Consider the following 17,007-nt stretch of genomic DNA (forward strand, 5'->3'; position numbering starts at 1 on the left):
GTTCCCTGTGCATTTTCCTTCATTTCTTTTATGGTAACCTGCATTTGTTCATCTAATTTGTGACCAAGATCAACCAATTCTGTGAGCTTCCTGATCACCAGTGTTTTGAACTGTGCACCTGATAGGTTAGCTATCTCTTAGTCGCTCAAAAGGATGAGTTCTGGGGCACTGATTTGTTCTTCTTTTTGAGCCATCTCTCTCTCTCTCTCTTTTTTTTCGGGGGGGGGGGTGTCTGGTCGCTCCTGTTATGGTGAGGGGCGGAGCCTTAGGTGTTCACCAGGGCTGGGCACCCCAGTCACTAGATTGTGACGTTGTATGTGAGGGCAGGGTCGAGAGGGAACAATGGCGGTAGCTCCGTTCTCCATGGGACCTCAGTCCCTTCCCTGGGATCCTTGGTTGCACACTCTGCCCTGTTCCACAATCGCCGCCTTACTGGGTCTGCCAGCTGCCGCTTGCGTACTCAGGGTCCACCTGCTGCGATCTTGTATGCCTCAGATGCCTTACGTGCTCCCAGTTGCCTTAGCACCCAATTCTCCCTGTTCTCCGCGCCGTTCCTCAACCCGCACCCAGCTGCTTGTCTCCACCCCTCCTACCAGTCTGGATAAACGGGTCTATTTCAACTTCTTGGCTGTCCGACTTCCATTCAGATAAATTTTCTGTCAGTTCTGGGTGTTATTCTACCTCTAAATTGTTGTTGTTCCAATCTTGGTTGTGTGTGGAGGTACAGTGCATCCACCTATGCCTTCATCTTGCCAGAAGTGGGTGTATATGTAACTTCATTTTTTCATTAATCTGTGGATGATCAATTTGGTTGCTTGTATCTTTTTCCTATGGTGAATATTGCTCCTGGAACATGACTACAAATATCTCTTTGAGATCCTGCTTTTATTTGTTTAGGATGTCTACCCAGAAATGGAATTTGTGGAATAGCTGGGTAATTCTGTTTTGAATTATTTGAGGAATCACCATACTGTTTACCCTGTGGCTGCACCATTTTACATTCCCACCTACAGGGCACTAGGGTTCTAATTTCTTCACATCCTTACCAAATTTCTTATTTTCCTGTTGTTGTTGTTGTTGTTATTATTGTTGTTTTTAATAGTAGCCATCCTGATGGGGGTGAGGTAATATCATGTATTTGATTTTGCATTCATCTAACAATTAATGATTTTAAACATCTTTTCATGTGCATATTGGCCATTTGTATATCATCTTTAGAGAAATGTTTATTCAAGTCCCTTGCTCATTTTTAAATTGGATTATTTGTTTTTTTTCCCTTATCAAGTTGTAGAAGTTTCTTATATATTCTGGATATTAGCAAATCACATATATGATTTACAAATATTTTCTTCACAGGTTGTCTTTTCACTCTGTTGATTATGTCCTTTGATTTACAGGAATTTTAAAGTTTGATAAAGACCAATTTAAACTTTGTAATTTTGCTGAAGCCTGTATCTGTTTTTGCTTTTTCACTTATAGTTTAGAGTCATGTCTAAGAATCCATTTCTAAATCTAAGATTTACCTTTGTGTTCTAGGAGTTTTAGCTGAGGTCATTATCCATTTTGAGTTACTTTTTGTATATGGTGTGAAGTAGGGTTCCAGCTTTATTCTTTTTTTCCTGCTTTTATTTTTATTAATTTAAGTTATATTTTATTGTTAATGCTATTACAGTTGTCCTGATTTTTCTCTCTTTGTCTCCCTCCACCCAGCTCCCCCTGCCCTCCCCACCACTCCCTCAGGCAATCCCCACACATTGTCCATGGGTCATACATATATGTTGTTTGGCTTGTATTCACTATGTTGCACTTTATATCTCCATGATTATTCTGTAACAACCAATATGTACTTTTTAATTCATTCACATTTTTTCCCATCCTTCTGACGCTCCCTCCTATCCGGTAACCATCAAAACAATTTTTTACTCTGTTTCTATTCTGCTTGTATGTTTATTTGTTTTTAGACCCAATTGTTGATAGATATGTATTTACTGCCATTTTATTGTTCATATGTTTGATCTTCTTAAAGAAGACCCTTTAACTTTCTATATAATGCTTGGTTGGTAGTGATGAACTCCTTTAGCTTTTTCTTGTCTAGGAAGCTCTTTATCTGCCCTTCCATTCTAAATGATAGCTTTGCTGAGTAGAGTAATCTTGATTGTAGGTTCTTGTCTTTCATCACTTTGAAAATTTCTTGTCAATCACTTCTAGCCTGCAGAGTTTACTTTGAGAAATCAGCTGATAATGGATGGAACTGGAGAGCATTATGCTAAGTGAAATAAGCCAGGCAGTGAAAGACAGATACCATATGATCTCACCTGTAAGTAGAACCTAATCAGCAAAACAAACAAGCAAGCAAAATATTAACCAGAGACATTGAAATAAAGAACAAACTGACAGGGGAGGGAGATAACGGGAGAAGGAAGAGGAAGGGTCATCAAGGAACATGTATAAAGGACCTGTGGTCAAAGCCAACGGGGGTTTAGGTGGGGATAGGATTGAGTGTTGAAGGTAGGATGGGTGGGACAGAGGAGAGTGGTCGGCAGAAAATAGGGACAACTGTAGTTGAATTAAGAATTTTAAAAAAGAAGACATTTTTAAAAAATCAGCTAACAGTCTATAGGAGCTCCCTTGTAGATGACTAAGTGCTTTTTTCTCGCTGCTTTTAAGATTATCTCTTTGTCTTTAACCTTTGGCATTTTAATTATGATGTGTCTTGGTGTGGTCCTCTTTGGGTTCATCTTGTTTAAGACTGTGCACTTTCTGAACTTGTATGACTTAACTTCCTTCACGAAGTTAGGGAAGTTTTCTGTCATTATTTTTTTTCAGATAGGTGTTTAATTTCTTGCTCTGTCTTCTCCTTCTGGCACACCCATGATGTGAATGTTGATATACTTGAAGTTGTTCCAGAGGCTCCTTACGCTGTGCTCATTTTTTTTAGATTATTTTTTCTTCTTCTTGTTCTGATTGGATGCTTTTGCTTCCTTATATTCCAGATCACTGATTTGATTCTTGGCTTCATCCATTTTACTATTGATTCCCTGTAAATTGTTCTTTATTTCAATTAGTGGATCCTTCATTTTTGACTGGATCCTTTTATACTGGTGAGGTTCTCACTAAGTTCATTGAGCATCTTTGTAACCAGTGTTTTGAACTCTGCATCTAGTGAAGTGCTTGTCTCCATGTTGTTTAGATCTTTTTCTGGAATTTTGATCTGTTCTTTTTCTGGAGTTTTGATCATGTTTCTTTGCCACCTCATTTTGGCAGCCTTCCTGTGTTTGTTTCTATGTATTAGGTAGGGCTAGTGTGTCTCCCAGGTGTGGTAGAATGACCTAATGCAGTAGATGTCCTGTAGGGTCTAGTGGCACAACCTCCCCTATCACCCAAGCTGGGTACTTGAGGTATGCCCACCATGTGGGCTATGTACACTCTCCTTTTGTACTTGAGCCTCGATTGCTGTAGGCATTTCCGAGGTCAGCCGCCACCTGTGTTCTGACATGAGCTAAGACAAGTTCTTTCCCCATTGAATGGATTTGACACTTAAGCCAAAAATCAGGTCCAGTGACCTGGCATAAGCTACAAAGGGATCTGCAGATGACTGCTGCATGTGCGGGGCTTGGAAGTGCCCTGGTGAGGCCAAACTATGGCAAGGCTGACTGCTGCTAGTACCAGTCCTTGGGCCACTTAGCAAGAGGTACAAGGCTCACTGAGGCGAGATGCTGCTTGTTTGAGAGAATTTAGGAAAATCTGAAGCATGAGCCAAGACAAGGCATTTGTATGGAAAAAAACACAAGAAACAGCTTGGGTGATCCAGGTAATTGGATGGGGCACCACCTCAGGCACTTGCCAGGGTGGGGCAAACGTTGTGAGCTTGGTTGATGGAATCTTAGATATGGCACCTGCCTGCTCACCCTGTGGTGAGAGGGCCCAAGAAAGGAACAATGGCCTTTGCCCACACTTCGGTCAGAGCTGGGAGAAAGCTATACCCCCAGCACTCACTCTGCTGTTAGACAGTTCAGTTCCTCCCCATATGTCTCTGGTGCCTTTCAAGCTGCTGCCCTGTGGTTGAGCTCAGAGGGAGCGAGTCCAAGAGAGTCCATTCACAGGCCCTTTAAGAGGAACTGCCTGGAACTCCAGAAGTTTCTGTCTTCCACAGCCTCAATGTCTTCTGGGTTTTACAGGCAGAAGTTATGAGGACTTATCTTCCTGGCACTGGAACCCTGAGCTGGGGGCCTTAGTGTGGGGCTGGGACCCCTCACTCCTGAGACTCCCTCTCAATTGTTTTCTACCACACATGGGTGTGGGACCAGCTTGTCTGCATCTCTGCCTCTCCTACCAGTTTTGATGTGGTTTCTTCCTTAATTTCATAGTTGTAGGACTTCCATTTATCTTGATTCCTGGCAGTCTGAATGATAGTTGCTCTGTAGTTTAGTTATAATTTTAATATGGTTGTGTGAGGAAGGGGCGCCATGTTTATCTATGCTGCCATCTTGGCCAGTAGTTCAGCTTTATTCTTTACATGTAGAAAGTCTGTTGTATCAGCACTCTTTGTTGAAGCAACTGTTCTTTCCCCATTGAATGGATTTGACACTTAAGCCAAAAATCGGCTGGACATAAAATATATCGGTTTAGCCTCTTTTACTTGTCAAGACGGGCTGCGTTTGCACCAAGACTGTGAAGAAGGCGGCCCGGGTCATCATTGAGAAGTACTACACACACTTGGGCAATGACTTCCACACCAACAAGCGCGTGTGTGAGGAGATCACCATTATCCCTAGCAAGAACTCCGAAACAAGATAGTGGGCTATGTCACACATCTGATAAAGTGGGTTCAGAGAGGTCCGGTGAGAGACATCTCCTTCAAGCTGCAGGAAGAGAGAGAGAGAAGAGAGATAATTACCTTCCCAAGGTCTTAGCCCTGGATCAGATCATTGAAGTTGATCTAGACACTAAGGAGATGCTAAAGCTCTTGGACTTTGGCAGTCTATCCAACCTGCAGGTCACTTAGCCTACAGTTGGGATGAATTTCAAAACACCACATGGAGCTGTTTGAATCTTTCTACTGTAATATTATCAATAAACCATCGACAACTAAAATATATATATGTGTGTGTGTGTATATTGGCTTGTTTGTGAACTCTCAATTTTATTCAGTTGGTGTATATGACAGCCTGTCTTTTGTTTCCATGTAGGCAGGTCACTGATGTTTACTGGATAGTGTGATCTTTAAGTTGGGGATCATGTGTGAAACAAGTGGGAGTAACTTTCAACCTTTTTCCTATTCAAAACAGATGACCTGATTAACAAAAGTTGTATGTCCTAGTTTATCTGAACTGTTCAGGTCATGTTTCAAAAGTAGGTGAGAGGGTTAACAGAAATTGTCTTTTTGCCCAGTTACATACTGGCCAGACCAGATGGTTTAGTGTTAGGAAAGAGGTGGATGGGTAAGGAAAGGACTGCACTGTGCTTTACCTGAGGAGCTGTCTATGTTTGACTTCTGTTACCTCTTACTCAGGTTGCTGCAGTCCAGGCTCTCTGCCATATATGTGTGCTAATTCTATTTGGGGAGAAATTTGGGCTAAGAATAACAGTGTAATACAGTGGTTGGTAGCACACACTCTGGAGGTATGTTACTCTGGATGGAATACCAGCTTAGGCAGTTAACTAACCATTTGAGTTGGGCAAGTTACTCAAATTCTCTTCATCTGAGTTTTGTCATAAAATGGGGATAATAATGGTTCCTTTTTCAAAAGATTGTGGTGAGGATAAAGTGGTAGTATGAATAATGTGATTTGATCCAGTGCTTGGCACAGTGTCTGTTGCTGCTGTTACAGGATAATTTTTGCCTAGATATAGCTCAGGATTCTTTGTAATAAACTGTCCTTGTCCTTCAGAGTGTTTATTTCCCTTTTTAATTTTGCATCCATGAAATGAGAGCAGAGGTATTTTCTTTTGTTGCTACCATTGTTTTCAGCACCAACCACCATATCGTTCAGCTCAGCATGTATGTATTGAGTGAGTTAATCAGTTGGAGTTGAATATTTTTATTTTTAAAGAGTGTTCATAGAGACAGGAATATTGAAGACATAGTTCTTGGTGTTTTGGTTTGCTTTAAATTGGGTAGTGGTTGGTAAATTAAGAATTTGAAAAGTTGAGTGAAAAGCAGTTATTTTTTGTGTGTGTTGGTGTTTTAGGATCCTTAGTCTATATTCCCAGAAGTGGAATCACTGAGTCAAAAGGGAGTTCTACTTTGAATTGTTTAAGGATATTCCATGTTGTTTTCCACAGTGGCTGCACCAGACTACATTCTCATCAACAGTGTGCTAGGGTTCCCTTTTCCCCACATCCTTGCCATCACAGTTGTTTGTTGATTTATTGATGTAGCCATCCTCACAGGTGTAAGGTGATACCTCATTAAGGTTTTAATATGCAGTTCTCTGATGATTAGTGATATTGAGCATTTTTTCATATGTCAATGGGCCCTCTGTATGTCCTCTTTGGAGAAATATCTTTTCAGGTCTCTTGTCCATTTTTTAATTGGATTGTCTTCTTTGCCTTGAGTTGTATCAGTTCTTTGCATATTTTAGAGATTAAACCCTTATCAGAGGTATCATTGGTGAAAATGTTCTCCCATACAGTGGGTTCCCTATTCGTCTAGTGGATGGTTTCCTTAGCTCTGCAGAAACTTTTTAATTTGATGTAGTCCCATTTGTTTATTTTCTGCTTTGTTTCCAGTGCCTTAGGAGATATATCAACAAAAATATTGCTATGTTGAATATCTGAGATTTTACTGCCTATGTTTTTTCTACAATTTTTGTGGTTTTGCAGCTTACAGTTAAGTCTTTTGTCCATTTTGAGTTTATTTTTGTGTATGATGTAAGTTAGTGGCCTAATTTCATTATTTTGTATATACCAGTCCAGTTTTCCTAACAGCATTTATTGAAGAGGCTGTCTTTGCTGTATTGTATGCTGTTGCCACTGTTGTGAAATATTAGTTGCTCATACAGGTGGGGGTTTATTCCTGGGCTTCCTGTTCTGTTCCATTGATCTATATGTTTGTTCTCATGCCAGTACCAGGCTGTTTTTATTGCAGTGGCCTTATCTATGCAGCACTAAAATAGGAGAAACTCTTACATTTTGCAACAGCATGGGTGGATGTGGAGGAAATTATGCTAGTGAATTAAGCCAGTCAATAAAAGGAAAATATCACATGATTTCACTTATGTGTGGAATCTAATGAACACAATAAAATAACGAACAAAATAATAAATGAAGTTTAGACACATAAAACAGACTGACAGCTTCTGGAAAGGAGGAAGGGTAGGGATGGTATGAAAGATGGTGAAAGGATTAACCAAAAAACATGTATTCATAGCCCTTGGAGATGGACAATATGGGGATTGACTTGGGGATGGTAGAGAGTGGGGACTGGGTGGGGTACGAAAAGGAGAAAAATTGGGAACAACTGTGTAAGCATAAACAATAGAAATTTAAAAAATTAAACAGAGCCCTGGCTGAGGTGGCTCAGTGGATTGAGTGCCGGCCTGTGAACCAAAGGGTTGCAGGTTCGATTCCCAGTCAGGGCACATGCCTGGGTTGTAGGCTAGGTCCCCAACAAGGGGCACATGAGGGGCAACTGCACGACGATGTTTCTCTCCTTCTCTTTCTCCCTCCCTTCCTCTCTCTAGAATAAATAAATAAAATCTTTTTAAAAAATTCAAAAGAAAAGCAGTTATTTTATGTATATTTAATGAATGTTTTAGTGCGTCTAACATAATAACAATCTCATTTATCCAACTATTAGTGTCATGCTGGAAAATTTTTATATTTTTCATGGAAAAGTTATTTATATGGAGAAATAGGAAATAAATTTTTTCCTTTCATTTCAATATTATTAGGAGAAAAAAAAGAAAAGCCTTCACGTATAGTCATTTACTTGATTTTTAAAACCATTTGTGTTCTTCATTCTTGTTCATGTATTTAAAAGGGTTTCTGAAAGCCTTATTTTTTGAAGCCTTTCATTAACTGGATAGATAGATATAGTGATGTAGGTTAATAGTAGCAAATGTGTGAATTATTAAAGTAGTGAGAGCTTATAATAAAACATACTTTTCATATGTGTCTTTATGGTAATGTAGAAGTAACTGACTGAATCTAGTGACAGCACTTTCCAATTATGACTACTAGTTTTCCATTAGAAAATACCTCAAAATAAGATTTTTTTCTACTTAGAAGTGCAATAGACTCATCAGTTTACACAGTTACAATCTTGGTTCCTTAGCTTATGCATACAATTCGAACTAAGATATCTCTCATTTTTAATAAGATAATATTGTACATGATGTAATGATGTACTTGATGATAAGGAGCTTTATTGTTACACATAATAGAAAAACCGGGCATAGTGTGCTTAGTTTAGCAGTTTAATATCACCATGGACCTGGTGGGCTCATTACATTCATATGCTCTGCTCTTCCCAGGTATATTGTCTTTTGGTTGCAAGGATTGATCCCCTCTGGTCTTAAGATGATTGACAAAGCTAAGATCACATCCTGAAACAACAATGCTCCCAAACTGGAAACAGTAATTTTTTTATATGTCCCTAGAAGAGTGAGGATAGGTCCATAAACCTTCCCATTTATTTTTGCTATATTCCATTGGCCATGTTAGGGCCATGTGGCTCATTCCTAACTTAGATCTTCGAGTTATCCTCATCAGTTTGGCTAGTAAGGATTCATCTTATAGACTTGAAGTGCTCTCTAGTCAGCAGTCTTAAGGAGGTGACTACTCTAGCTCAAGCATACAGTTGCTGAAACATGACACATTTGGGAATTTGTTAGCGAATATCTCTCGGGCAGTATATGAAGTCAAATTTTTCTGGTACAAAAACCTATTATCTGTTCAGTTCACAGTTGTATTTAGAGAAATACTGTTTTACCATCCTTTGAGAGGAGTTGTGCAGTATAGGAAGAAGACAGGTTAAATGGAAAAGGAGGCTACAGGGATGTGGTAGAGACAGGGAAGCAAGAAATGTCAACAGCTCTCAGATATTTGAGTTATATTTATGAACACCACTTTATATGCCACTTACTTATATTGGGGTCAGCAAACTGTGTTATGTGAAGAACCTGACAGTAAATATTTTAGGCATTGCAGCCATATAGTCTCTGTTGCAGCTATTCAACTCTACCAATGTAGCACAAAAGCAGCCATAGGCATATATGAGTGAGCAATAAATTTCAGTAAAATAGTTTGCAAAAACTGGCAGTGGATTTGGGCTGTATGCTATACTTTGGCAACTCTTGCTCTAATATTTGAGGGCAATAGTTTTTCCCCTACTCCTTCCTTTTCCTCCTTGAGGATGTTTTATATTTTTATTCACTTATTTTTAAAATAAAGTTTATTTTAGAATAGATTTACAGAAAAATTACAAAGATAGTATCAAGAGTCTCACACCCATCTTCTCTCTTATTATTAGCTTCTTACATTAGTATAGTATATTTGTTTAAATTAATAACCAGTATCCATACATTATGATCATTGAAAGCCCATACTTTATTCAGATTTTCTTGGGTTTTACCAAATGCATGTTTTCTGTCCCAATATCCTATTACATTTACTTGTCATGTCTCCTTAAGTTCCTCTTGGCTGTGATAGTTTCTCAGACTTTCCTCTTTTTTGATGACCTTCACAATTTTTACAAGTATTGGTTAGGTAATTTGTTGAATTGCCCCTAATTAGGATTCATCTGGTGATTTCCTAGTGAAATTCCTGGTAATTTCCTGGTGATTAAAGTAGTGTTATAGGTTTGGGTGAGGAAGCACACAGAATTGAATTCCTACATCGTAGGAGGGATACATATCACTGTTGATGTTAACCTTCTGTCTGTGTTAGTCTTTATTTGTTAGTATCCACTGTAAAGTGTGCCTTTTTCCCCTTTTGTAGGCAGAGAAATGGCACTAGTTGTTAGACTGGTGGCATCAGACCAGATCTTGGTTCAGCAATCTCAGTACTTGAGTTCTGACTAAGAAAGAATTCAGAACCAAGACTCAAACTATAAGAGAAAGTTTATTTAGAAAGTCACAGAAGTAGAAGAAAGGGCTCAGGAGACAAGTTTCAGAGGCAAAGGAGGGGCCTTTAGAATTTAGGAGAAAGAGGCTCTCTGGCTGGGTGTGGCTCAGTGGATTGAGTGCTGGCCTATGAACCAAAGGGTTGCCAGTTCTATCCCTGTGCAGGACACATGCCTAGGTGCAGGCCATTTCTCCAGTTGGGGGTGAATGAGAGGCAACCACACATTGATGTTTCTGTCCCTCTCTTTCTCCCTCCCTTCCCCTCTCTCTTAAAATAAATAAAATCTTTTTAAAAAGATAGAGGCAAGGAAAAGACTCCTGGGGAAAGCAGGTAGGGAAAGGCAGGGGCATACTCCATAGAGAGAGCCACACTGGGTTGTCTTCAAGGCTTTTATCTCCTCTCTGAATGGGTGGGGATTTCAGGGGATGTCTGAGGGGAGGATCTCGGTAGACGATTCCTCAACTTTCCAGGTGTGTCCTTTCAGGGTTTTAGTCTCTACTGATTGGTTGGTGCCAGGGCAGGGGTTCATTAGTCAATGTAGCTGGTTCTCATGTCGGCCATGGTGTCACTAGTCTGGTTTTACTACTTCTCTGGGCCTGGAGCTGAAACACAACTAAGGCCCAGATAATGTCCCTAGGGGTTGGTGCTTAAGGAGTGGCCATGCAAGGGCCTGCATTGGAGGCACATGAGGCCACTCTTTGGCCCCTTGTTGCTCCTCTAAGGGGGTCTACCACATGACTAGTGACATGCTAGGGGAGGAAAGGTCAGGGGAGGGTCCAAGCCACATGACCCGTGTGACATGAAGGGTCAGAGGGACCAGTGATATCTTAGGGGAGGAAAGGTTACCCTGGGGGATGAAGTCTTTGTTTTCCCATTTTGCCAGTTGCTAGGCACCTGGGGCTTTCTGTTTGGTGACCTGTACGTGGCCCATTGTCCTTGCTGTGCTCATGCCTGTCTAACTGCCTACCACACTTTTTATACTGCAGTCTTTGGAAGGAAGTCACTATGTGCAACCCAATTGAAGAAATGGGAAGTTTTACTCCATCTCTTTGAGGGCAGAGTATCTCTGCAAATTATTTGGAATTTTTTGTTTAGATTTGTCTATTTTCCCCCATTTGTTTCTTTTGTATTTTTAAAAAACATTTTCTTATTTTCAGAGAAAGGGGAAGGGAGGGAGAAAGAGGGAGAAAAACATCAATGAGCTAGAGAAACATTGATTGGTTTGCAGGTTGGCACTCAATCCACTGAGACACACCAGCCAGGGAGCCTCCATTTGTTTATTAAACCTTTTATTAGTATAGGCTCATAGATATTTACTTTATGATTGGTGTTATAATGCAATACTGCTTTATTTATTTTGTTGCTCAAATTGTTCCAGCTTTGGCCATTGGGAGCTCTTTGAAATACCACCGCCCCCACCCCTGCCTTATTTGAACATTTAACAGTATAGCATCACAAAATGCTCAGGCGCTCTTGTATGTCCCCTGCCCCAGCTGTAGAATTGGCCATTTCTCCAAGGAGCCCTGGTTCCTTTTATTGGAGAATGGTATTTGAAACCAAGGCCTAGACACTAGATGCTTATTGCTTTTGGGCTATTGGGGTGTTGTTCTTTTAGGCTTTCTCACATGACAGAGCAAGAAAATGTATGTGTGTATTCCAGCCCATGTATATATACATATATCTATAAATATTTCTGTATGTGACCATCTTTATCTATGTGAAGCTAAAATAAGCTTATAAGGACATCTTCAACTCCAACCAGTTATGACATGGTTTCCTCCCCTTGTTTATTTGTAACCTTCCATTTCAATGGTGAGAAAACTGATTCCCACCATTTGCTACCTTTTACTTGATTGTTCAATTCCAGTATATATGTATAGTGGTTTCAGAATGGTTACCTGTACTCTTGTAGGGGAAGGACCTTATCTATTAGAGCTGCTCAGTGCTTACAGATTACAATAATTCCTAATGCTAGTTAGATTACCAACTTTTTTCTACCCTTGTCAATGAAATTGATTCATTCATTTGTAATGTAGGTAGCTTCTCTTTCATATTCTGTGTTACATGCTAAGATTTTCTACCTCCTAAATATTTTAATTAATAAGCACGTACTAAGAACCTCTTTATGCTCTGAAGGTCTATGGGTTTTGACAAATGTATTTATCTACTATTACAGTTTCATACAGAATACTTTCCTATGCTTTATCTATTTAACTATATACCCTCAATTTCTAGCAATCATTGATCCATTTACCATCTCTATAGATTTGCCTTTTCAAGAATGTATATAAATAGAATCATACACTATATAGCCTTCCAGACGTGCTTCTTTCGTTTAGCAACGTGCATTTAAGATCCATCATCCAACAGTTTCTTTGTTTTAATTTGCATTTTTAATGACATGTTGAGCATCTTTTCATATGCTTATTTGCAATCTATCATTTTTGTTAGGAGCCTGCTCAGATTCTGACCCCCGCCCCGCGCCACCATTGTTTTACAATTAGGGAATTTATTTACTTATTTAACAAGAAATGTGGAGGCATGACTGTTTCAGGATTGGTTCATTAGCAATTGAACATTGACATCAAAAACCAAGGTGCTTTTTTAAAAAATTAAATTTCTTGGGATGACATTGTTTAATAGCGTTATATGTTTCAAGCACACAATACAATATATAATACATAATCTATATATTGCATTGTGTGCTTGCCACCCCAAGTCTGGTCTTTCATTATCATTTATTAGACTCCCTATACCCTTTTCAGTCTCTTCCTTGCCCCTTTCCCTTCTGGTAACCACCATACAGTTGTGTGTTTCTATGAGTTTATTTGCCTTGGTTTTTTTTTTTTCTTTCTCTTTTTTAAAGATTTTATTTATTTATTTTTAGAAAGATGGGAAGAGAGGAAGAAAGAGAGGGAGAGAAACGTCAATGTGAGAAAGAAACATCGCTCAGTTGCTTCTCCAACTGGAGACCTGGGCTGCAATCCGGGCATGTGCCCTAACATGGAATCGAACCAGCGACCTTTCATTCACAGGCCAGTACCCAACCACTGAGCCATACCAGCCAGGGCTACTTTTTGCTTTCTATTTTATATCCCACATGTGACTGAAATCATACGGTTCTTGTCCTTTTTTAATAAAGATTTTATACATTTATTTATTTAGAGAGAGGGGAAGGGAGGGAGAAAGAGAGGGAGAGAAACATCAATGCGTGGTTACCTCTTATGTACCCCCCAACCAGGAGCCTGGCCTGCAACCCAGGCATGTGCCCTGACTGGGAATTGAACCAGCAACTGTTTGGTTCACAGGCTGGCGCTCAATCCACTGAATCACACCAGCCAGGTTATCCTTTTCTATCTGTCTTACAACGCTTAGGATGATAGTATCAGGATCCATCCATGCTGTCACAAATGGCAGTATTTCACCTTTTCTTATGGCTGAGTAATATTCCATTGTATATGTATATCACATCTATCTGGTCATCCATCAGAGGACACTTAGGTTGTTTCCATGTCTTGGCTACTGTGAATAATGCTGCAATAAACATAGGGATACATACATCTTTACAAATAAATGTTTTCAAATTTTTCAAGTAGATAATCAAAAGATGGGTTGCTGAGTCATATGGTGGGTAGCTCTATTAATTTTGCTGAATTTTTATTTATTAGCTCTAATAGTTTGTGTATGTGTGTGTGTGTAAAACCTTTAGAGGTTTTTTTAATTTATTTTTTTAATGTATAAGATAATTTGCATGCTATTTATTTCTTTTTCTTTACTAATTACTCTGGCCAGAACTTCTAGTACTATGTTGTGTAGAAGTGGTGAAAGCAGGTATTCTTTTCTCGTTCCAAATCTCAGAGAAAAAGTTTTTTAGCCTTTTACTAATGAGTGTGATGTTAAGTGTGGGCTTTTCATATGTGGCCTTTATTATATTGAGATATGTGGTTTCTTTATATTCTAGTTTTTGGATTGTTTCTTCATCGTGAAAGGATGTTCATTTTGTCCAATACTTTTTTTCTCCATCAATTGAGATGATCATGTGTCCTTTTCCCCCTTCATTTTAACATGGTATTCCACTGATTGATTTTATATGTGAACTATGCTTGCATTCCAGGAATAAATATCATGGTGTATAACCCTTTTAATATGCTGCCAAATTTGGTTTGTTAGTATTTGTTAAGGATTTTTGCATCGATAGCACAAGGGAATTTAGTCTGCAGTTGACTTTTCTTGTAGTGCCTTTATCTAGCTGTGGTACAGGTAATGAATGATTCCTTCATAGAATGTGTTGAGTCCCAACGATCTGTTTTTGAAATGACTTTGAGAGAGATTGATGTTAATTCTTCCTTAAATATTTGATAGGATTTTATCAGTGAAACTGTCAAGAGTTCAGGACTTTTTTTATTTGTTGAAAGGTTTTTGGTCACTGATTCAATTTCCTTACTAGTACTAGGTCTATTCAGAAGTTCTGTTTTTTTCATTCTTCAGTCTTAGTAGATTGTTTCTAGGAATTTGTCCATTTAATCTAGTTATCTAATCTGTTGATTTACAATTGCCCACAATTGCTTTTACAACCCCTTTTTCATTTCCAATTTTAGTAATTTAAGTCTTCTGTTTTTCTTGGTCAGTTTCACTAAAGACTTGTAAATTTTATGGTATTTTTATAAAATCAAATTTTAATTGCTCAGGCTGGTGTAGTTCACTGGATTGAGTGTGGGCCTGCAAACCAAAGGGTTGCTGGTTTGATTCCCAGTCAGGGCACATGCCTGGGTTGTGGGCCAGGTCCCCAGTATGGGGCATTTGAAAGGCAACTATACATTGATGTTTCTTTCCCTCTCTTTCTCCCTCCCTCCCCTCCCTCTAAAAATAAATAAGTAAAATCATTTAATAAAATCAACTTTTAATTTTGTTGTTTTTCTGTATTATTTTAATTCTGCACTGCATTTATTTCTGCTCTAATCTTCTTTATTTTCCTTTTTGCTTTGTGTTTAGTTTGCTCTTTTGTAGTTTCATATGATGAAAGGTTAGAATATTGATTTCAGATTTCTTTTGTAATCAAGCATTTACAGCTATAAATTTATTTCTAAGAACTGCTGCATTCAGTAGCTATGTGTGTTTTCAGCTCTGGCTGGTATAGCTCAGTGGATTCAACACAGGCTGTAAACCAGAGAGTCGCCAGTTTGATTCCCAGTCAGGGCACATGCCTGAGTTCTGGGACAGGTTCCCAGTGGGGGACCACATGAGAGGCAACCACACATTGATGTTTCTCTCCCTCTCTTTCTCCCTCCCTTCTCCTCTTTCTAAATAAATAAAGAAATAAAATCTTTAAAAAAAATAGCTATGTATGTTCTCATTTTTGTTCATCTGAGAATTTTGTAACTTTCCTTGTGATTTCTTTTTTGACCCATGGTTATTTAGGAGTATGTTGTTTAATATTTACATATTTGTGAATTTTCTAAAAAATTTTCTGTTACTGGTTTTTAATTTTATTACATTGTGGTCAAGAACATAGTACATAACAGTTTTTTAAAATTAATTCAGCTGTGTTTTATGGACTTCCCATGTGCACATAAGAATGTTTGCTCTGCTGTAGTTGTAAAGAGTATTCAATAAATGTCTGTTAGGTCTAGTTTGTGTATAGGGTTACTGAAATATTCTGTTTCCTTGTTGATCACCTGTCTGATTGTTCTAATCATTATAAGTAAGTACTGAACTCTCCAACTATTGTGTTTTTTTTAAGATTTTATTTATTTATTTTTAGAGAGGGAAGGGAGGGAGATAGAGAGAGAGAAACATCAGTGTGCAGTTGCTGGAGGTCATGGCCTGCAACCCAGGCATGTGCCCTGACTGGGAATCGAACCTGTGACACTTTGGTTCACAGCCCATGCTCAATCCACTGAGCTATGCCAGCCAGGGCTTCCAACTATTGTTGAATTGTCTATTTGTTTCTTTTTAAAAATTATTTTATTGTTGTTCAGTTACAGTTGTCTGCATTTTCTTCCCATCACTCCCCTCCACCCCAGCCAAACTCACCTCCCTCCCTTGCTTCCACCCTCCTCCTTGGTTTTGTCCATGTGTCCTTTATAAGTAGTTTCTGAAAACCCTTCCTCCATTGTCCCCTCCCCCTCTCCTTTGGTTATTGTTAGATTGTTCTTAATTTCAATGTCTCTGGTTATATTTTGTTTGCTTTTTTGTTTTGTTGATTATGTTCCAGTTAAAGGTGAGATCATATGGTATTTGTCCCTCACTGCCTGGCGTATTTCACTTAGCATAATACTCTCCAGTTCTATCCATGCTGTCAGAAAGGGTAGGAGCTCTTTCTTCTTTCTGCTACATAGAATTCCACTGTGTAAACGTACCACAGTTTTTAATCCACTCATCTACTGGTGGATACTTAGGCTGTTTCCAGGTCTTGGCTATTGTAAATAGTACTTCTATTAACATAGGGCTGCATGATATCTTTTAATTGGGGTGTTTGGAGATTTTTAGAGTATTCCCAGCAGTGGAATTGCTGGGTCAAAAGGCAGTGTACTTTTAATTTTTTGAAGTTGCATGCTGTTTTCAACAGTGGCTGCACCAGTCTTCATTTGCACCAACAGTGCTCTAGGGTTCCCTTTTCTCCACATCCTCACCAGCACTCGTTTGTTGATATATTAATGATAGCCATTCTGACTGGTGTAAAGTGGTATCATTGTGGTTTTAATTTGTATCTCTCTGATGGCTAGTGATGTTGAGCATCCTTTCGTATGTCGATGGGGCCTCTGTATGTCCTCCTTGAAGTGTTTGTTTAGGTACCTTCCCCATTTTTTAATTGGATTATTTGTCTTCCTGGTGTTAAGTCATGAGTTCTTTATATATTCTGGAGATTGTAGGGTAAATGGAGACAATCTGGCTTCCTCACCCAGGTGTCTGGGTAACTAAGGGAAGCAGTGTTCCTGT

The 17,007-nt window shown here is 39.0% G+C and overlaps 1 protein-coding gene and 1 pseudogene across 1 annotated transcript in view; both read left to right on the forward strand.

Moving 5' to 3' along the window:
- MFSD14B (major facilitator superfamily domain containing 14B) overlaps positions 1-17,007 on the forward strand; it is a gene marked incomplete at its 5' end in the record, with an annotated part of 129,975 nt that overhangs the window by 5,118 nt on the left and 107,850 nt on the right. The gene's annotated exons all lie outside the window — the stretch shown is intronic.
- LOC123822667 lies at positions 3,939-5,050 on the forward strand (annotated as a pseudogene).

The sequence above is a fragment of the Phyllostomus hastatus genome, unplaced genomic scaffold (assembly GCF_019186645.2).
Source record: "Phyllostomus hastatus isolate PE091 unplaced genomic scaffold, TTU_PhHast_1.1 phas_contig_41, whole genome shotgun sequence".
Classification (NCBI taxonomy): Eukaryota; Metazoa; Chordata; class Mammalia; order Chiroptera; family Phyllostomidae; genus Phyllostomus; species Phyllostomus hastatus.